This window comes from Salvelinus fontinalis, chromosome 9 (genome assembly GCF_029448725.1).
Source record: "Salvelinus fontinalis isolate EN_2023a chromosome 9, ASM2944872v1, whole genome shotgun sequence".
NCBI classification, from domain to species: domain Eukaryota; kingdom Metazoa; phylum Chordata; class Actinopteri; order Salmoniformes; family Salmonidae; genus Salvelinus; species Salvelinus fontinalis.
Window position 1 is genome coordinate 19604025 of NC_074673.1, and position 22979 is coordinate 19627003.

Genomic DNA, 22979 nt, shown 5'->3' on the forward strand with positions numbered 1-22979 from the left:
CCTCGCCCTCCATTTAGCAAATCTGACCATAACTCTATCCTCCTGATTTCTGCTTACAAGCAAAAATTAAAGCAGGAAGCACCAGTGACTCGGTCTATGAAAAAAGTGGTCAGATGAAGCAGATGCTAATCTATAGGACTGTTTTGCTAGCGCAGACTGGAATATGTTTCGTGATTCTTCCGATGGCATTGAGGAGTACATCACATCAGTTACTGGTTATACCCATAAGTGCATCGAGGACGTCGTCCCCACCAATTTTATTAACCAAACACTTGTTGTTGTTTGTGTACATTGGTTTTATGGTGACATATGTTGTTACCCCAACACCGCTTTCCATCCATTTATATAGCAGGCCCTCATGCCAAATTGAGTCAAAAGCTTTTTTTGAGATCACCAAATCATGAGAAGACTTTGTTTTTGTTTTGTTTTGTTTGTCAATTAGGTTGTGCATGGTGTATACGTGGTCTGTTGTATGGTAATTTGGGAAAAAGACAATTTCACATTTGCATAAGACATATTTTTCACTGAGGAAATGTAGGAGTCTGCTGTTAATGATAATGCAGAGGATTTTCCAGAGGTTGCTGTTGACGCATATTCCACTGTAGTTATTGGGGTCAAATTTGTCTCCACTTTTGTGGATTGGGATGATCAGGCCTTGGTTCCAAATATTGGGGAAGATGCCACATCTGAGGATAATGTTAAAGAGTTAAAGCATAGCCAATTTTAAGTTGTCCATATATTTTATCATTTATTTTAGGAAATAATCAACATCCCAGGCATTTTTGGGTTGGAGAGTTTGCATTTTGTCCCGTAGTTCATTAAATGTAATTGGAGACTCCAGTGGGTTCTGGTAGTCTTTAATAATAGTTGATTCTAAGATTTGTTATTGATTGTGTATATGTGTTTGTTGTTTGCTCGTTGTTAAATGGCCAAAAAGATTGGAGATAAATAATTCTTCGTGTTGTTGTTTTGTTTAGTGTGTTCCAATTTTCCCAGAAGTGGTTTGATTCTATGGATTCTTCCATTACATTCAGCTGATTTCTGACATGCTGTTCCTTCTTTTTCCTTAGCATATTTCTGTTCTGTTTGACCATTTGTCATCATTGTTCATTGTCTTTCGGTTGTCTGCTTGACATTTTTAGATTTGACAGGGAAGCTGAAAGATCAAATATACTTTAGGCTTTCTACTGTCAGATTTACACCTTCACTGTGAAACATTTTGTCCAGGAAGTTCTCTAAAAAGGATTGCATTTGTTGTTTGCCAATAGTTTTTGGTATGTTTGTACACAACTCTCCTTCCATTTATAGCATTTCTTAATAGTAAGCAGTTTATCCTGCATTTTTTCTTCTCTGTTCAGGTACACTGTGATTTTGCTGTGATCCGATAGGGGTGTCAGTGGGCTGACTGAACGCTCTGAGAGACTCTGGGTTGAGTTCGGTGATAAAGTAGTCTACAGTACTCTCTCTCTCTCTCTCTCATGTTGTAAAGCTGCTGTAAAGCATAGCATGGGGATGGCCTCTTTTAAAGGCATTTAAATGTATTTATTTTTACTTTACACTTAAAGGTAAGGAGCAAACTGTAGCTAATGACCCCATTAAGTCTCTGACAGTGAATTAGCTAGGGCGGTTAATACACATAGAGGTGGGCTGTGGGTGTGTGTGTTTGTGAGTGTGTGCGTGTTTGTGTTTTGTTCTCCCTTAGGCAGGAGTCTCTAGCAGTAGCAGGATAATCTACTGGGAATGAGAAAGTATCCATTAAAGAGAAGGAGGCTGACAGGGGTGAGACATGAGAGACAGGGGGTGATAAAGCAGGAACAGGGAGAGAGAGATGAGTGGAGAAACAGAGAGAAGGGAATTGTGGGATGGAGAGAAAGGGAGGCAGTGGTTGTTCAGTGTGTGTGTATGTGTGTGTGCATGCTCTTTTTATTTGGAATGGGGAGATGAATGGCAGTAGAAAACCCATGCATCAACTGCTGCCTCTCAACTTACAACAACACACACATACAGTATACACACATATACACTCACACACAAACACACACACAAATGCACAAACGCTCCAGGAGACCAATTATAGAGAGGGACATCTGTCTCCCTGCTTGCAGCCATAGTGATATTACAGGAAACCATTAAGAATCGAGCAGACTTCCTCTACACGTTTCTTTACCATGATATACACTGAACATCAGCAGGTCAACTCCAGAGGAGTAGAGTTCCCCTAAAGTACCGTCGCTAAAAGCAATCTAAAAGCTTTGCATTTTACTAAATGGATGAATCATTCAGGAGACTTAAATACAGAATCGGGAGACTTAAATACAGAATTCAACAGCTTTATAGAGGGTTCCATTGTCAAAAGAATGTAAGATACAATCACATTTCCAATCTGTTCCCTCTCCATGTCTTGTCTGACAGGTGCCTGATTCCACCTGGACTCCTGGATAATAATGATGACAGAACCAGTTTGTATTTTGAGTTTCGTTGTCTCACATTGAGATTCGTGGTTGGAAGTCAGATTTGGAAACTTGTACAACGGTCGCAAACTTGTAACTTCACATTTGAATACATTCAAAAAGATTTGCAAGCATAATTTATTTTATAAGTCCACGCTTGGGTTCTGTCACTGTTGTCACACTACCAAGAGATTTGTAAGATTGTAGAACGTTTTGTACATTTGTAGAAAGAGATTCGCAAGTAATGAATACTGATTTGAGCAGCAATAGGGGCAGGACCATTTTTACTCCTGACCAATCCGTCAAAACCACAGCCGCCTAATTGCTGCAACCATTGGATGGATTGTTCCATCAATCAAATCTCAGGAAATAGCTTGAAGAGGAGAAGTCATTTTTACAAAGTAACATTATTAATGTTACTCGGCCGAAAGTACTAGAATAAAACAGTCTACTTGAAGGTAATCATCACTTTATTATGTGTACATACATGTTTTGTGAAAAGGCATGACAGTAATTTGTTTATCATGTGAAATATAAGTGGTACATTTCAGAGGAAATCTATTGACTGCAGCTAAGTTCACTTTAGCTAGCTGGCTTCTGAAATTCATCCTAGCTTTACTATCAACTGGCTAACATTAGATTTATCAGGCAGCTTTAGATGCTAGGGGGAAACAAATACATTTGCTAGTTAACTATCTGATTGATAAAGTTGATATGAATACCATTATATATTTTCATATTTTATTTTAACCTTTATTTAACTAGGAAAGCAAGTTATTTACAATGACGGCCTACCCCGGCCTACGCTGGGCCAATTGTGCACCGCCCTATGGGACTCCCAATCACGGCTGGATGTGATACAGCCCGGAATCGAACCAGTGACGCCTCTTGCACTGAGATTATAAACTGGGTGGTTTGAGCCCTGAATGCTGATTGGCTGAAAGCCATGGTATACCATGGGTATGACAAAACATTTATTTTTACTGTTATAATTACATTGGTAACCAGTTTATAATAGCAATAAGGCACCTCGGGGGTTTGTGATGTATGGCCAATATACCACAGCTAAGGGCTGTGTCCTAGCACTCTGCCTTGTGTAGTGCTTAAGAACATCCCTTAGCCGTGGTATTTTGTCCATATACCACACCCCCTCTGGCCTTATTGCTTATTGTCATCAAGCTCGAGACCCTGGGTCTCGACCCCGCCCTGTGCAACTGGGTACTGGACTTCCTGATGGGCCGCCCCCAGGTGGTGAGGGTAGGTAACAACATCTCCACCCCGCTGATCCTCAACACTGGGGCCCCACAAAGGTGCATTCTCAGCCCTCCCCTGTACTCCCTGTTCACCCACGACTGCGTGGCCATGCACGCCTCCAACTCAATCATCAAGTTTGCAGACGACACTACAGTGGTAGGCTTGATTACCAACAATGACGAGACGTTCTACAGGGAGGAGGTGAGGGCCCTCGGAGTGTGGTGTCAGGAAAATAGCCTCACACTCAACGTCAACAAAACAAAGGAGATGATCGTGGACTTCAGGTAACAGCAGAGGGAGCACCCCCCTATCCACATCAAAGGGACAGTAGTGGAGGGTAAAACGCTTTAAGTTCCTCGGCGTTCACATCACGGACAAACTGAATTGGTCCACCCACACAGACAGCGTTGTGAAGAAGGCGCAGCAGCGCCACTTCAACCTCAGGAGGCTGAAGAAATTCGGCTTCTCACCAAAAGCACTCACAAACTTTTACAGATGCACAATCGAGAGCATCCTGTCGGGCTGTATCACCGCCTGGTACGGCAACTGCTCCGCCCACAACCGTAAGGCTCTCCAGAGGGTAGTGAGGTCTGCACAACGCATCACCGGGGGCAAACTATGTGCCCTCCAGGACACCTACACCACCCGATGTCACAGGAAGGCCAAAAAGATCATCAAGGACAACAACACCCGAGCCACTGCCTGTTCACCCCGCTATCATCCAGAAGGCGAGGTCAGTACAGGTGCATCAAAGCAGGGACCGAGAGACTGAAAAACAGCTTCTATCTCAAGGCCATCAGACTGTTAAACAGCCATCACTAACATTGAGTGGCTGCTGCCATACATGTAAAAAATGTTTCACTAGCCACTTTAAACAATGGCACTTTAAAACATTGTTTACATACCCTACATTACGCATCTCATTTGTATATACTGTACTCGAAACCATCTAATGCATCTTGCCTATGCCATTCTGTACCATCACTCATTCATATATCTTTATGTACATATTCTTCATCCCTTTACACTTGTGTGTATAAGGTAGCTGTTGTGAAATTGTTAGGTTAGATTACTCGTTGGTTATTACTGCATTGTCGGAACTAGAAGCACAAGCATTTCACTACACTCGCATTAACATCTGCTAACCATGTGTATGTGACAAATAACATTTTATTTTAATTTGATTTAATTATATAGCTGTCAACATGTAGCTAGCTAACGTTAGCTAAGTTAAATTGAAACTGCTATGGGAAAAATTCCAAACATCATCAATGTAGCTAATAATGTTAGGTTTCTAGAAAAAAAAATATATATATATACATATTTGCTAGCTATATTTTAAAGACTTGTTATTGACTTTTGAAAACTTCGTTCCACTGCCTGTTTATTGATTAATTGGTGACTGGAATATGTCCCTCCTGCAAATAGGCCGTATTGTTTTTGTATAATTTGGTTGAGTAGACTTGTGCACATTTACATCAGTGCTTTTAATTTAGCCAAGTTAGACAAATTACTGACTGACTAGGCTTATTGTTATTCTTTTTGTTGTTATTGCATTTCAGGTGGAGAGGGAGTAAGATCACTAGAAAGCAGAATGCTGCCAGACAACCACAGGAGCCTAGAGCTATTACAGTCAATGCTCATGCACTTTATTGTATGTGAATTGCCCATTTATATCAATAACAAAATGGTTGGATTGTTTAGCAATATGTGCAGTAAATGCTAACACGGCTTTAGTGATGAAAAAATCTGTTTGGCTTTGTCTTTATGGGGTATTGTGTGTAGATTGATGAGGGGAAAAAATCTATTTAATCAATTTTAGAATAAGTAACAAAATGTGGAAAAAGTCAAGGGGTCTGAATACCTTCCGAAGGCCCGTATCTCTGTCAGGCTCCTGGAAATCAGATGACAAAATTTTAGACCTTTTGGAGTCATAAGCACCAGGTGTTTTCTTGATGGAGAAAGTCTGCATGTTGTTTGATGTTTAAGTTAGCGTAGTAGTTAGTAAGAATTTGAAAAACAGGCTATGAAAAATGTACTGTTTCGCAATAACTTTTAAAAAACAAACATGAGTAGTTTATACAAAACTTTATTCCGTTTGGTGATCATCCACCAAATTTGTCCATTGTCCTTGAGAGTTGCATCCTTCCTCAGGGACCTGTCTGCTGATAGGTGGTAACAGGGGGGCAGTTGTTTTGAATGTGCTGCTCTAGAGTTCCATGGCCCAGTAGACTCACCTGGGGATAGGGGGATGGACGCGTTAGTTTTTCTAGAGACTTGTAGTGAGAGGAAATAGCATGAGTTTTGGAGTGAGTACAGAACATCCAACCAATGGCCCTGGATAATATGCTACATGTCATCACACAGACAGTCAGCCATAGTGAACGAGGTTTACATAGTGCATAAAGTATATTACCACCAGCAGAGCTTACTTATCTGTCCTGGAGAGATCTCCGATAGTTGGTAAGAAGGCTCTGGAATATTCCCTCTGTAACACATGTAGAGATTAATAGAGGTACTGAATGCAATTGAAAGAGGTACTGAATCCATTGTTGATTATTGAGGACTATAGGGGTGCCTTCCAATCAGAAATGGATGCGTAAAAGACACATCAACTCAATGGCTTTGAAAGGGAAGTGTGTGTTGGGGGAGAGGGTTGTGTTGGGCTGTCCTTCAGAAAGGTTGCAAAGACTATCCTTCAATTAAACATGTGGAACAGTGTTTTTCCTGACCAAACAGTTGTGCTGGACATATATATTTTGGTTTGAAGGTATTCTTACTCTGTGGTTCAAGTTGAATCTTCATGTCTAACTTCACTCTCACTCCCCCTAAGCCAGGGGTGTCAAACTCATTTCGCATCGTGGGCCACATACGGCCTAGGGAGATGTCAAGTGGGCCGGACCATTAAAATTATACCATACTCTGCTATAAATAACCAAAATATCATGTCTTTCCTTTGTTTTGGTGTAAAGAAGCACAAGAACATTAGGAAAATATTGAAATTTAATGAACTATCCTTTTACAAAACATTTCATGAAACACCTCATATTTCCTTAGACAAATGTGCAATTTACTTTTATCATTCACAAATATGCATTGCAACTGATCCCACTGATTGTCAGGCTAATATTGGCAAAAGCTTGTCGCTTCTCGGGACATACAAGTTCAGCCGCCTTCATCATGCATCGTTTAACAAAGTCACCGTCGGAATACGGCTTCGATGCTAATGCTATTTCGCTAGCAATTAGGTAGCTGGCTTTTACCGCTGCTTCACTGACTTCTCGGCTCTAGATGAAAGTTGACTGCTGTTTCCTCAGACCCGCCAGCAATTCGCTAATCTTATCTCTTCTCAGTTGTCCTTGCAAGCCGTCATATTTTTCGCTGTGATGAGTCTCGTAGTGGCGTCGAATATTATATTCCTTCAATACCGAAACTTGTTGCAAACACACCAAGCACGAAGGTTTTCCGTGCATCTCTGTAAATAAATAGGACGTGGTCCATTTTTCTTTGAAAATTCTACACTCCTTATCTACTTTTCTCCGTTTGGATAACGACATTTTGGCTAATGAGGGTGTAGCGGAGAGGTAGAGACCAAGGTATTAACAACGTCGTAACAAGCAGCAGATGGCGCATTGATACCGTCTGCTGTTTTCAGTCTGTCTCAGTGATGCGGCTTGTCTTCTACTCTGATGGAAAGAGTGCGCCCCTTAGCGGATAATCCATGAATTGCAGCGAATTAAAAATATTAATTCCATGTCTTTTATGCATTTTTTCCACTTTCAAATTATCCTGCGGGCCTGATCGAACCTCCTTGGGGGCCGGTTCCGGCCCGCGGGCCGTATGTTTGACACCCCTGCCCTAAGCCCTCACCCCTGACCTCCCATTGGCCCAGGGCCTCCTGCCAAATCCTCTAATGAATCTCTATGACAGTGAGTTACTCCAGGAGTAGACAGGTTTATGGTGCATAGGGCTTCTCCACCATGAATGGAGTATTATATATATTTAAATAAAAAATGCATTACTTACTGACACTGACATGGAGTGCTCCATGTTCCTGCCTGTAGCAGGCCTCAACGTGGATGTAGAGACATTTCCTGCCAACTCCTGCCTTGGACTATTGTTGTATCTACAGTGCATTCGGAAATTATTCAGACCCCTTGACTTTTTAAACATTTTGTTACGTTACAGCCTTATTTTAAAATGGATTAAATGAAACATTTTCCTTAACAATCTACACACAATACCCCATATGACAAAGCGAAAACAGGTCGTTAGACATTTTTGCAAATGTATTAAAAATAAAAACACAGAAAAACTATATATACATAAGTATTCAGAGCCTTTGCTATAAGACTCAAAGTTGAGCTCAGGTGTATCCTGTTTCCATTGATCATCCTTGAGATGTTTCTACAACTTGATTGGAGTCCACCTGTGGTAAATTCAGTCAATGCTGTCTTGGGGACAGCATTGACTGTCCCCAAGACTACAGTGGTCTCCATCATTCTTAAATGGAAGAAGTTTGGAACCACCAAGACTCTTCCTAGAGCTGGCCGACCGGCCAAACCGAGTAATCAGGGAGAAGGGCCTTGATCAGGGAGGTGACCAAGAACCCAATGGTCACTCTGACAGAGCTCCAGAGTTCCTCTGTGGAGATGGGAGAACCTTTCAGAAGAACAACCATCTATCTATGCAGCACTCTTCAGTAAAGTCACTCTTCAGCCACTCTTCAGTAAAGGGCACATGACAGCCCGCTTGAAGTTTGCCAAAAGGCACCTAAAGAGTCTCAGACCATGGAAACAAGATTCTCTGGTCTGATGAAACCAAGATTGAACTCTTTGGCTTGAATGCCAAGGGTCACGTGTGGAGAAAACCTGGCACCATCTTTACTGTGAAGCATGGCGGTGGCAGCAGCATGCTGTGGGGATGTTTTTCAGCGGCAGGAACTGGGAAACTAGTCAGGATCGAAGGAAAGATGAACGGAGAAAAGTACAGAGAGATCCTTGATGAAAACCTGCTTCAAAGCATTCAGGACCTCAGATTGGGGCGAAGGTTCACCTTCCAACAGGACAACAACCCTAAGTACACAGCCAAGACAACGCAGGAGTGGCTTCGGAACAAGTCTCTGAATGTCCTTGAGTGGCCCAGCCAGAGCCTGGACTTGAACCCGATCAAACATCTCTAGAGAGAACTGAAAATAGCTGTGCAGCAAAGCTGACAGAGCTTGAGAGCATCTGCCGAGAAGAATGGGAGAAACCCAAGAAGACTCGATGCTGTAATCACTGCCAAAGGTGCTTCAACAAAGTACTGAGTAAAGGTTTTGAATACTTATGTAAATGTCATATTTCAGTTAGTTTTTTAAATAAATTAACAAAAAATTCAAAAAATCTGTTTGGCTTTGTCTTTATGGGGTATTGTGTGTAGATTGATGAGGGGAAAAAATCTATTTAATCAATTTTAGAATAAGTAACAAAATGTGGAAAAAGTCAAGGGGTCTGAATACCTTTCGAAGGCCCGTATCTCTGTCAGGCTCCTGGAAATCAGATGACAAACCTGCATAGATTAACAAAATTACATCGTACCTGTATTAAGTAAATTGAAGTCATGACAGCCACAGGTTTTTGTTACAGTACTTCACTAACACCTCATTCAACTACTGTGATCTGAAATTGGAGAACAAAATTGAACACAGTTCAGTCCCCTGGGACAGAAATCACCCATGTCTGTATTATTGAATGAGCTTCCCAAGTTACACGTTTACAATTCTGCATTATAGAGAATAACATGTGTGGATCTAGTTATATCAATTGTTGTGAATAAACTCCAACAACACGTTTAAATTTAGCTAGCTAGCTAGCAAATGGCAGTTATCTCAACTTTATCAATCAGATGGTTAACTAGCAAATATTATATTTTTTTCCCCTTGCATCTAAAGCTGTCTGATGAAGCTAGCCAGTTGATAGTAAAGCTAGTTAAGTACAGTAGCTAACATTAGCAGCTGTCAATTTCATCTGAAATGTACCATTATATTTCACGTTAAACTACTGTCATGGCTTTAATCCCAAAAATGGATGTTTACATATAAAATAGATGATTACCTTCAAGTAGTTTTATTCTAGTACTTTGCACGGAGAAGTAATGTCGAGGTGACTAGTACGGGCCGCCTCCCTGACGGACCTACTAGCGTCATTCACGCGAGGGTAGTCTTTGCTTGTGGATCTTCTGACACATTTCAGTTGAATGCATTCAGTTGTACACCTGACTAGAATCCCCCTTTCCCTTTCCCTTTCCCTTCCCTTTCTCTTGACCTCACAGGGTGGGTCAACTCCCACTGCACGTTTTAGGCCTGGATTATCCCGCTGAATGAGCCGCTTTCCCGGTGAGGCGGCTTCCCTGTTTTTTCCTACCCTGAGCTGAGCTAGCAGTGGAGCCCTGAGCTCCACTTTATCAACTGGGTCACCCCTCTTGGTCTATTCCTGCTTGCCACAGAGGTTAGCTCACTCCTTCCTACTGATTACACTTCAGGGTAGTTTGTGACACGGTATACTACATGTCAGTGGGGGCTATTTTTTGTGTACAACACCAACAAGCAAACCATTATTTATTCATAGTCCGCTCTATACTATTTTATTACGTGGTGTGGCTCTTACTGTGTGATTTCTCGCCGTTCACACAAGACACGTTCCAAGACGGGGTTAAACTATTTATTATAAGTGCGCCAAAATCTCATAAACTCCTGGTCCTCCCTATCTAATTGACCGGACACACTCGCTAAGTCCTGGGTATAGGGTTTCAGTTAAAATTAATTAATTAAGATGAACTCTTAACTGAAAGCAGAGGTTCAGCACTTCATCTGGGTAGAAGACAAACTATAGACACCCAGTGCTCCTTTAGCGTCCTTTTTACATAGTTACCCTCAAGCTCCCCTTTGTTTTCCTACTCGATCCCACAATACGGTCTGGCCATGGGCCTCCAACAGGCCCACCCACTGGGGAGCCAGGCCAATCCAGTCAAAATGAGTTTTCCCCACAAAAGGGCTTTAATACAGACAGAAATGGTCCTCAGTTTCATCAGCTGTCCAGGTGACTGGTCTCCGATAATCCCGCAGGGGAAGAAGCCGGATGTGGAAGTCCTGGGCTGGCGTGGTTACATGAGGTCTGCGGTTGTGAGGCCGGGTTGGACATAATACCAAATTCTCTAAAACGATGCCTGAGGCGACTAACAGTAAAGAAATTAACACCGCATTCAGCATGCCAATTAATGGACTGCAATCAGCATGCCAATTGCACGTTCCCTCAAAACTTGAGACATCTGTGGCATTGTTGAAATGGCTGCTGGAAGGAGAGGACCAAGGCGCAGCTTGGTACGTGTCCATATTTATTAAATGAACACTGAAATAACAAAAATAACAAAGATAACGACCGAAACAGTTCTGACTGGTGCAGACACACAAAACAGAAAACAACTACCCACAAACACAGGTGGGAACAGGCTACCTAAGTATGGTTCTCAATCAGAGACAACGGATGACAGGTGCCTCTGATTGGGAACCATACCAGGCCAAACACATAGAAATAGAAAACATAGAAAAAACATAGAATGCCCACCCCAACTCACGCACTGACCAAACCAAAATAGAGACATAAAAAAGGAACTACGGTCAGGGCATGACAATTGTGTTGTGTAATAAAACTGCACATTTTAAAGTGGCCTTTTATTTCCCCCCAGCACAAGGTGCACCTATGTAATGATCATGCTGTTTATTCAGCTTCTTGATATGCCACACCTGTCAGGTTGATGGATTATCTTGGAAAATGAGAAATGCTCACTAACAGGGATGTAAACAAATTTGTGCACACAATTTGAGGGAAATATGCTTTTTGTGTGTATGGACAATTTCGGGATCTTTTATTTTAGCTCACGAAACATGGGAACAACACTTTATATTTTTGTTTTGTATAGTTCATGAAAACCAGTAACACTTCTCTTTTGGTTCCACAACTTCACAACTGATGGATTTTATAGATTTGTTATATAGCAATTATAATGCAGAAGCTTCTAATAAACAAACATACAATCAAAAATACAGTAGAAAAATCTATATATAGCATGTGCAAATGAGGTAGGATAAGAGAGGTCAGGCAATAAATAGACCATGGTGGCAAAGTACTTACAATATAGCAATTAAACACGGGAATGGTAGGATGTGCAGAAGATGAATGTGCAAGTTGAGATACTGGGGTGCAAAGGAGCAAGATAAATAAAAAAATAAATACAGTATGGGGATGAGGTAGATTGGATGGGCTATTTACAGATGAGCTATGTACAGGTGCAGTGATCTGTGAGCTGCTCTGACAGCTGGTGCTTAAAGCTTGTGAGGGAGGTAAGAGTCTCCAGCTCCAGAGATTGTTTCAGTTTGTTCCAGTCATTGGCAGCAGAGAACTGGAAGGAGAGGCGGCCAAAGGAAGAATTGGCTTTTGGGGCGATCAGTGAGATATACCTGCGGGAGCTCGTGCTACGGGTGGGTGCTGCAATGGTGACCAGTGAGCTGATATAAGGCGGGGCTTTACCTATCAGAGACTTGTCGATGACCTGGAGCTAGTGGGTTTGGCGACGAATATGAACCGAGGGCCAGCCAACGAGATCATACAGGTCGCAGTGGTGGGTAGTATATGGGGCTTTGGTGACAAAACGGATGGCACTGTGATAGACTGCATCCAGTTTGCTGAGTAGAGTGTTGGAGGCTATTTTGTAAATGACATTGTCGAAGTCAAGGATCGGTAGGATGGTCAGTTTTACGAGGGTATGTTTGGCAGCATGAGTGAAGGATGCTTTGTTGCGAAATAGCACGCCGATTCTAGATTTAATTTTGGATTGGAGATGTTTAATGTGAGTCTGGAAGGAGAGTTTACAGTCTAACCAGACACCTAGGTATTTGTAGTTGTCCACATATTCTAAGTCAGAACCGTCCAGAGTAGTGATGCTGGACGGGCGGGCAGGTGCGGGCAGCGATCGGTTGAAGAGCATGCATTTAGTTTTACTTGCATTTAAGGGCAGTTGGAGGCCACGGAAGGAGAGTTGTATGGCATTGAAGCTCATCTGGATACAGAATGGTGTCGTTTGCATAGAGGTGGATCAAAGAATCACCAGCAGCGAGAGTGACATCATTGATATATACAGAGAAGAGAGTCGGCCCGAGAATTGAACCTTGTGGCACGCCCATAGACACTGCCAGAGATCCGGACAACAGGCCCTCCGATTTGACATATTGAACTCTATCGGAGAAGTAGTTGGTGAACCAAGCGAGGCAATCATTTGAGAAACCAAGGCTGTTGAGTCTGCCAATAAGAATGTTGTGATTGACAGAGTCGAAAGCCTTAGCCAGGTCAATGAATACGGCTGCACAGTAATGTCGCTTATCGATCAATCAGCTCCTGATCTGTCTTCCCCCAAATCTCCTTTCCTGATCTTTTACATTGGTATTTATACAGTTTTGCCTAAGCCCATAACTCCTTGACTACAGCCACACAACACACCCTCCCCCTTACATGTGACATCTAAGCAAAGTTACACAAAATACATTGTCTCCTTTACATGTGATGTCGGTAACACATTGTTTCCTTCATATGTGACGACATTCCGTGGTGTCATCTGCTCCATGGCCCACGTGCCATCAAGCAACTCCACCAGCTCCATCCCAGGGCTTGAGTTTGAAGGGGGTGTCGCCATATAAGATGGCCCTCCAGCAGAGGAACATCTATATACAGTTTACCTGTACCTGTCACTTCCCCCCTGCCCTTGAGTGTGTTTTGCTGCTCTCTAGCTGCTTGCGGTTGAGGCCTTAATGTTCTTCTTCCGCTTCTTCTTGATCTTTCTTGTTTCAGTGTTACCAGAGTTCTGTCCGGGGACTGGAGGAGTCATCGGGTTATATTGTATAGGCTCATTCACAACAGCAAGTAACATCGTTACTTTGTAGAAATTACTTCTCTTTGTTTTCAAGCTACTTCCTAAAATTTGATTGATGGACCCTCCAGCCATGGTTGCAGCAGTATGCGGCTGTGGTTTTAGCTGATTGGTCAGGAGTAAACGGTCCTGCCCCCAGAGCTGCTCAAACCAATTGTTGACTTGCAAATCTCTTTCTACAAATGTAGAAAACTTTATTATGAATCTCTTGGTAACGTGACAACAGAAGTCCAAGCGTGCGGCGATAAAAAACTCTGCAAGTGATTCACAGCTGAAAATTCATAGTAGTAAATGGACTTACTAATAATTCTGAAAATAAATTATGCTTGCAAATCTTATTGAATGTATTCAAATGTCAAGTTACAAGTTTGTGACTGTTGTTACATTTTTCACACATCATGATGAAAAGCTTACAAAATGAAATTACATATTTGTGAATCTACTTGCAACAACAAATCTCAATTAGTGACCACGAAATTCAAAATACAAAATTATAGGTTTCTGTCATCGTTATTATCCCATAGGCTCCACTTTATTAATTGGCATGATTCAGATGTTAACATCTGTGTTCCTGTTATCCAATTCTACACTCCCCTAAACACGGAGGGGGACCCCCCACTGGCCTCCCACCCCCCTGAGCTTCCCACCCCACTGTTCCCTCGACCCCCACTCTCTAGTGGTGTCATTAGCCAGTCTACTCTGCTCATTAACCAGTCTATTCTGTTCATTAACCAGTCTATTCTGTTCATTAACCAGTCTACTCTGTACATTAACTTCTTGAGAATACAGGGGGTGCTGTTTCGCATTAGCATAATTGCCTCTACAGACTAAACTGCCTCTTATTCAATTATTGCTGTTACTATATGCATATAACCATATAGCATTGGATAGAAAACAAGCTATGGTTTCTAAAACCGTTCCAATTGAGTCTCTGAGTCAAACACAGGTCATTTCACAGCACTTTCCCTGAGCCAGAAAAAGATTGCAAGATGTGTATGCTCGCTTCAAAGCTCTGCCTATATATGGTCACGCGACCTATGACCCGAATGACACTTCCTTCTTCTTCCTCTGGGTGTCTGGAAGACGTCAGAGGAGAAATTTTTTGTTTATCTTGTACTGACGTGAAATAAGACCTATTTCTTTAGCGTGACCGACAACTTCCGGTTTCTGAGATGCGCGTTTTCAGAGGTGGCATTGTCTTTTGTTATGCTGACGTTACGGATGAAAACTATCTCCGTGTCGAAGTTTGTTTGATACATGTGACCATATCACCGTAATGTATGTTTTTTCAATATAGTTTAATCAGATTATTAGAATTTTTTCGGGAGTTTTGCCGTGTTCCGTTCTTTGAGTTTTTTAACTTTGGACATGGACCGTGCCAGTCGACCAGTACCCAGGCTAAATGAAGAGGGGAAGTTGCTATTGTGAATGGATTGAACGACTCATCAGGACTAAGGACACCTTGATCAACATTCTGATGAAAGACCAGCAATAGTAAGACCCAATTTACGATGTTATTTCATATATCTGTCGTGCATGTGAACTGGTCGCGCGCGTCCAGCTGGTTTTGGCTGGCCTGGTTATGCTAATTAGCTAGTTATGCTAATTTCGCTATAAAACATTTAAAAAATCTGAAATATTGTTTGGATTCACCAGATGTTGGGCTTTCAATGTCTGTACGCTGTGTATTTTTTCTGAAATGTTTTAAGACAAGTAATTAGTTATATAACGTTGGTCTCTGTAATTGTTCTAGCTGCATCAGCACTATATCAGATTGCAGCTGCAATGTAGAACTGTGATTTATACCTGAAAAATGCACATTTAAAAAAAAAAAACTATGCTATACCATAAATATGTTATCAGACTGTCATCTTAAGAATTTTTTTGTTGGTTAGTGGCTATCAATATCTTAGTTTAGCCGAATTGGTGATAGCACCTGATGGAGTAAGAAACTGTTGGAGTAAGAAAATGGTGTCATTTTGCTAACGTGTTTAGCTAATAGATTTACATATTGTGTCTTCCCTGTAAAACATTTAAAAAATCTGAAATGGTGGTTTTATTCACAAGATCTGTGTCTTTCATTGGGTGTCTTGGACTTGTGATTTAATGATATTTAGATGCTACTATTTAATTGTGACACTATGCTAGCGATGCTAATCAGTGTGGGGGGTGTGGGGGGTGCTCCCGGATCCGGGTTAGGTACTCTGTAGAGGTTAACCAGTCTTCTCTGCTCATTAACCTCTTTGGGCTCAAGGGGCAGTTTTGAGTAGCCAGATAAAAGGTGCCCATTTCAAAAAGGCCTCGTACTCAATTCTTGCTCGTACAATATGCATATTATTATTACTATTGGATAGAAAACACTCTCTAGTTTCTAAAACCGTTTGAATTATATCTGTGGGTGAAACAGAACTGGACTTACAGCAATTTTCCTATGTGTATGTCAGAATGCAGAATTTTGCTGGCTGTTCTGAGACCTGTGTATTAATTTGCCTGTCCTCTATTGGTTGAGATGCACTGCATACGCCTTCCACTGGGTGTCAGCAAATAGGGAGAGTTGAAATGGAGTTTTTACGTAGGTACCAAAGGTTATAAATTGCCTGGAACCCGAAGTGTCCCATCTTTCCACTCTTTGCTCTGACGCAGGAAGGGTCTTGGCATGTCATTTTAGAAGCTCCCGTATTAGCTCCTAGATATATCCGGCTCTGTTTTTATTCGATATAGGTGTTGAAGACATCGTAATGTTGTTATTTTAAACCAAATTATATCAGTTTATGTCAGTATATTGCGATTTTCGGGTATTTATTTTTGTGGCGTTCTAGGGAGTTGGGTATCTCTGGCTCACATGCTATTGTTTATTGCTAATTGCAACGTTGAAGACGACGTTCTCCAACCTAGCAACGATTCTTTTGGACAACGGACACATTTCCCAAAATTCTGATGGGAGTTCATCTAAAAGTAAGAACTATTTATGCTGATAATTCATTGTTCTGTTGAAAAATGTCAAATGCATAAGACGCCATTTCCTGCAGTGTAGCCTTGCGTTATCGCAGCCTGTAAGGTTAATTTTAAAAATGTAATTCAGAGATTACATTAAGAACTAATTTGTCTTTCAATTGCTGTCCAACCTGTATTTTTTTAGTCAAGTTTATGAATAGTTTTCGATAAGAAAAGGTGCCTTTACAAGATGGCGCCGGACAGATTGCTTGACGTTATGGACACTATTCTCATTGTCTAAGCACGATTTGTGCCGCTAAATATGCACATTTTCGAACAAACTCTATATGCATTGTGTAATATGATGTTACAGGACTGTCATCTGAAGAATTCTGAGAAGGTTAGTGAAACAATTAATATATTTTGGTGGTTTATACGCTATAGCTATTTTTTCCTTGAATCAATGCTGTTGTTATGTTTGCTATTGTGCTAAGCTAATATAACGCTATATTGTGTTTTCGCTGTAAAACACTTGATAAATCGGAAATATTGTCTGGAATCACAAGATGCCTGTCTTTCAATTGCTGTACACTATGTATTTTTCAGAAATGTTTTATGATGAGTAATTAGGTATTTGACGTTGGTGTCTGTAAATATTATGGCTGCTTTCGGTGCAATTTCTGATTGTAGCTGAAATGTAAACTATGATTTATACCTGAAATATGCAAATTTTTCGAACAAAACATAGGCTATACAATAAATATGTTATCAGACTGTCATCTGATGAAGTTGTTTCTTGGTTAGTGGCTATTTATATCTTTATTTGGTCGAATTTGTGATAGCTACTGATGGAGTAATAAACTGTTATAGTAAAAAAAGTTGTGTCTTTTGCTAACGTGGTTAGCTAATAGATTTACATATTGTGTCTTCCCTGTAAAACATTTTAAAAATCGGACATGTTGGCTATATTCACAAGATGTGTACCTTTCATATGCTGTATTGGACTTGTTAATGTGTGAAAGTTAAATATTGAAAATAAATATCTTTTGAATTTCGCGCCCTGCACTTTGAGCTGGCTGTTGTCATAAATGTACCAACGTCGGGCTTGCATTCCAAACAGGTTAACCAGTCTACTCTGTTCATTAACCAGTCTACTTTGTTCATTAACCAGTCTACTCTGTTCATGAACCAGTCTTCTCTGCTCATTAACCAGTCGATTCTGTTCATTAACCAGTCTACTCTGCTCATTAACCAGTCTATTCTGTTAATTAACCAGTCTACTCTGTTCATTAACCAGTCTACTCTGTTCATTAACCAGTCTTCTCTGCTCATTAACCAGTCTTCTCTGCTCATTAACCAGTCTTCTCTGCTCATTAACCAGTCTTCTCTGTTCATTAACCAGTCTACTCTGCTCATTAACCAGTCTATTCTGTTCATTAACCAGTCTTCTCTGCTCATTAACCAGTCTACTCTGCTCATTAACCAGTCTATTCTGTTCATTAACCAGTCTTCTCTGCTTATTAACCAGTCTACTCTGCTCATTAACCAGTCTACTCTGCTCATTAACCAGTCTTCTCTGCTCATTAACCAGTCTTCTCTGTTCATTAACCAGTCTTCTCTGCTCATTAACCAGTCTTCTCTTTTCATTAACCAGTCTACTCTGCTCATTAACCAGTCTTCTCTGCTCATTAACCAGTCTTCTCTGTTCATTAACCAGTCTACTCTGCTCATTAACCAGTCTATTCTGTTCATTAACCAGTCTTCTCTGTTCATTAACCAGTCTTCTCTGCTCATTAACCAGTCTATTCTGTTCATTAACCAGTCTTCTCTGCTTATTAACCAGTCTACTCTGCTCATTAACCAGTCTTCTCTGCTCATTAACCAGTCTTCTCTGTTCATTAATCAGTCTTCTCTGTTCATTAACCAGTCTTCTCTGTTCATTAACCAGTCTACTCTGTTCATTAACCGGTCTTCTCTGCTCATTAACCAGTCTTCTCTGTTCATTAACCAGTCTTCTCTGTTCATTAACCAGTCTACTCTGCTCATTAACCAGTCTATTATGTTCATTAACCAGTCTTCTCTGCTCATTAACCAGTCTACTCTGCTCATTAACCAGTCTATTCTGTTCATTAACCAGTCTTCTCTGCTTATTAACCAGTCTACTCTGCTCATTAACCAGTCTACTCTGCTCATTAACCAGTCTTCTCTGCTCATTAACCAGTCTTCTCTGTTCATTAACCAGTCTTCTCTGTTCATTAACCAGTCTACTCTGCTCATTAACCAGTCTTCTCTGCTCATTAACCAGTCTACTTCTCACTGACTGTCTCTTTATTGATACATCAATCTGGAAGCGGTCTGTCATATACTTCTCTTTTATCCAAATGTTTTCTCCCCTGTCTCTTTTGATTGGTTCTCTCCTTTCCTTTACTCTCTATCCTACTAACTGTCTTTCTCACTCCATATCCTTTCCCTCTTCATCTCTCTCATATGGATCTCTGTCACTGAATGTGTGTCTCTCTGTTGATTCATGGATCATCATGCAGACGCCCCCCATGTTCAGTCCCTTAAGCCCCACTCAGAAGCTCTGTCGCTGTGATCGATCTGCCCAGCGGTGGCCTCCTGGATCTCTAAACACTGGAGGGATGAAACCTGTCTGACAATAGGACACAGCAGAGACAGTGTCTATGACGGGGAGGAGCAAAACATTTTCCCCAAAATTGTTCATTTGACCATGAATATTCATTAGCATGACTCAGAAGTTAAAATCTGTGTTCTTTAAGGCTACCATTTGCATCACCTAAAATATGCCACTTTATGGCATTTTATTCCTGGTTCTTTAAGCCCTTGTCTTAAATGCACCTGTCAATAGTCTACCTCCCCTAAAACCAAAACAAAAGTTATCCCTCTTTTTTTCTCTCTCCTTTTTTCCCTTCGTTGCTCATCCACCCCTCCCTCCCTCTTCAGGCAGTAGTAGAACATAGTCACGTGGATGTGTTACAAACAGTACTCTAGATTAAGTATTGATATTCTCATCCTCTAACCCCCCTCAGACATACTTTTGTGTGCATGTGCACTCAGTGTTCTAGAGCCTTGGAAACACGTCAGCGTGCATGTGTGTGTCAGTGTGTATGTACATTTCACAGACAGAAATCTTAGCAACACATTTTTATACAAAGCCATATTCAGTAGATGTGGCCCATGTGGGAAACAACCCCACAACTCTGTAGCACTCGGCTCTCAGCACCTGAGCCATGGCTTTCAATGAGTCACTTAAGCCTCAGTCCCCAATCCCAGCACTCAATGTCTCATTCTCTCACTTGATCTTAAACCATCTTCTCTCTCACTTGCTCACTACCAGGGTTGGGTAGGTTACTTTCTAAATGTAATCTGTTACAGTTACTAATTACCAGTACAAAATTACAACCAGTAACATACTGTCACGCCCTGGCCTTAGTATTATTTGTTTTATTTATTATTTTAGTTAGGTCAGGGTGTGACATGGGGTATGTGTGTATTTTGGGGTATTATATGGTAGAGGGGGTGTTTGGTGTAGTTTATGGTTTGGTGTTGAGTGTATGTGTCTAGCTGTGTCTATGTTGGGTGTAGTTCTAGGAAAGTCTATGGTGGCCGGAATGGGTTCTCAATTAGAGACAGCTGATTTCGGTTGTCTCTAATTGGGAGCCATATTTAAGGCTGCCATAGGCTTTAGCTGTTTGTGGGTCATTGTTTGTGTATCTGTATAGTTCGACGTAAGTAGTTTGTGTGTGCACTTACGTTTGAAGTTTTCACGATCGTTTGTTGTTTTCGTTAGTGTTGTATAAGTGTGTAGTGTTCATCTTCGTCGTTGCTATTAAAAAAGAAGATGTATTCAAATCATGTTGCGCCTTGGTCCGTCAATCCTCCACACGATCGTGACAGAATGACCCACCTATATACGACCAAGCAACATGACCAGCGGCAACAGGAGCAATGCAAGGATTCATGGACATGGGAGGAAATTTTAGACCGGGAGGTACCAGGAGAATATAACCGCCCCAAAGCTGAGCTGGAGGCAGCGAAAGCAGAGAGGCGGCGATATGAGGAGCTAGCTCGGAGGCAGGAAAAGGAACCTACAAAGGATCTGGGCTACACTACGTGGGAGGAGATCGACAGGTGGGCGATCAACCCAGGGAGAGTGCCGGAGCCCGCCTGGGATTCTCTGGCGCAGTGCGAGGAGGGATACCGGCGAATGGAGGCAGCACGACGAAGCGGTAGGAAGCCTGTGGGAAAACCCCAAAAATTTATTGGGAAGGGGCTTAAAGGGAGAGTGGCGAAGTCAGGTAGGAAACCTGCGCCTACTCCCTGTAATTACCGTGGAGAGCGAGAGTACGGGCAGACACCGTGTTACGCAGTAGAGCGCACGGTGTCTCCTGTACGTGTGCATAGCCCGGTGCGGGTTATTCCACCTCCCCGCACTGGCAGGGCTAGATTGAGTATTGAGCCGGATGTCATGAAGCCGGTCCTACATATCTGGCCACCAGTGCGTCTCCTCGGGCCGGTTTACATGGCACCAGCCTTACGCATGGTGTCCCCGGTTCGCCTACATAGCCCGGTGCGGGTTATTCCACCTCCCCGCACTGGTCGGGCAACGGGGAGCATTCAACCAGGTAAGGTTGGTCAGGCTCAGTGCTCAAGGGAGCCAATACGCCTGCACGGTCCGGTATTTCCGGCGCCACCTCCCCGCCCCAGTTCAGTTCCACCAGTGCCTACACCACGTAACAGGCTTCCAGTGTGTCTCCAGAGCCCTGTTCCTCCTCCACGCACTCCTCCTCTGGTGCGTGTCTCCAGCCCGGTACCACCAATTCCGGCACCACGCACTAAGCCTCCTGTGCGTCTCCAGAGTCCTGTGCATCCTGTTGCTGCTCCCCGCACTAGCCCTGAGATGCGTGTCCCCAGTCCGGTACCACCAGTTCCGGCACCACGCACTAGGCCTAATGTGCGTCCCCAGGGTCCAGTATGCCCTGTTCCTTCTCCCCGCACTAGCCTGAAAGTGCGTGCCTTTAGCCCGGTGCCACCAGTCCCGGCACCACGCACCAGGCCTACAGTGCGCCTCAGCCGGCAGGAGTCTGCCGTCTGCACAGCGATGCCTGAACTGCCCGTCTGCCAAGCGCCATCTGAGCCATCCGTCTCCCCAGCGCCATCTGAGCCATCCGTCTCCCCAGCGCCATCTGAGCCATCCGTCTGCAATGAGCCTGCAAAGCCGCCCGTCTGCCATGAGCCTGCAAAGCCGCCCGTCTGCCATGAGCCTACTGAGCCGTCCGCCAGACAGGAGCCGCTAGAGCCGCCAGCCAGACAGGAGCCGCTAGAGCCGTACGTCAGACAGGATCTGCCAGAGCCGCCAACCAGACAGGATCTGCCAGAGCCGCCAACCAGACAGGATCTGCCAGAGCCGTCAACCAGACAGGATCTGCCAGAGCCGCCAATCAGACAGGATCTGCCAGATCAGTCAGCCAGCCATGAGCAGCCAGATCCGTCAGCTGACCATGAGCAGCCAGATCCGTCAGCTAGCCATGAGCAGCCAGATCCGTCAGCCAGCCATGAGCAGCCAGATCCGTCAGCTAGCCATGAGCAGCCAGATCCGTCAGCTAGCCATGAGCAGCCAGATCCGTCAGCCAGCCATGAGCAGCCAGATCCGTCAGCCAGCCATGAGCAGCCAGATCCGTCAGCCAGCCATGAGCAGCCAGGTCCGTCAGCCAGCCATGAGCAGCCAGATCCGTCAGCCAGCCATGAGCAGCCAGATCCGTCAGCCAGCCATGAGCAGCCAGATCCGTCAGCCAGCCATGAGCAGCCAGATCTGTCAGCCAGCCATGAGCCGTCCAGCCAGGATCTGCCCATTATCCTGGTGTTGCCCCTTATCCTGGTGTTGCCCCTTATCCTGGTGCTGCCCCTTATCCTGGTGCTGCCCCTTATCCCGGTGCTGCCCCTTATCCCGGTGCTGCCCCTTATCCCGGTGCTGGCCCTTATCCCGGTGCTGCCCTTTATCCCGGTGCTGCCTCTTATGACTATGGTGGGGTGGGGACCACGACCAGTGCCGGAGCCGCCGCCGTGGAAGGAAGCCAACCCAGACCCTCCCCTAGACTATGTGTTGGTGCGTCCGGAGTTCGCGCCTTAAGGGGGGGGTTATGTCACGCCCTGGCCTTAGTATTATTTGTTTTATTTATTATTTTAGTTAGGTCAGGGTGTGACATGGGGTATGTGTGTATTTTGGGGTATTATATGGTAGAGGGGGTGTTTGGTGTAGTTTATGGTTTGGTGTTGAGTGTATGTGTCTAGCTGTGTCTATGTTGGGTGTAGTTCTAGGAAAGTCTATGGTGGCCGGAATGGGTTCTCAATTAGAGACAG

At 43.1% G+C, this 22979-nt stretch overlaps 1 protein-coding gene and 1 long non-coding RNA gene across 7 annotated transcripts in view; both read right to left on the reverse strand.

Annotated features, from left to right (window-relative positions):
- Positions 1 to 22979, reverse strand: part of LOC129862219 (SH3 and multiple ankyrin repeat domains protein 3-like) — a 423372-nt gene that overhangs the window by 121829 nt on the left and 278564 nt on the right. The window lies entirely within an intron of this gene.
- Positions 2316 to 8237, reverse strand: LOC129862223 (uncharacterized). Its single transcript, XR_008760738.1, has 3 exons — positions 7731 to 8237; positions 6137 to 6192; positions 2316 to 5941 (listed from the first exon to the last, which is right to left on the reverse strand). It is a non-coding gene; the product is annotated as an uncharacterized LOC129862223 (long non-coding RNA).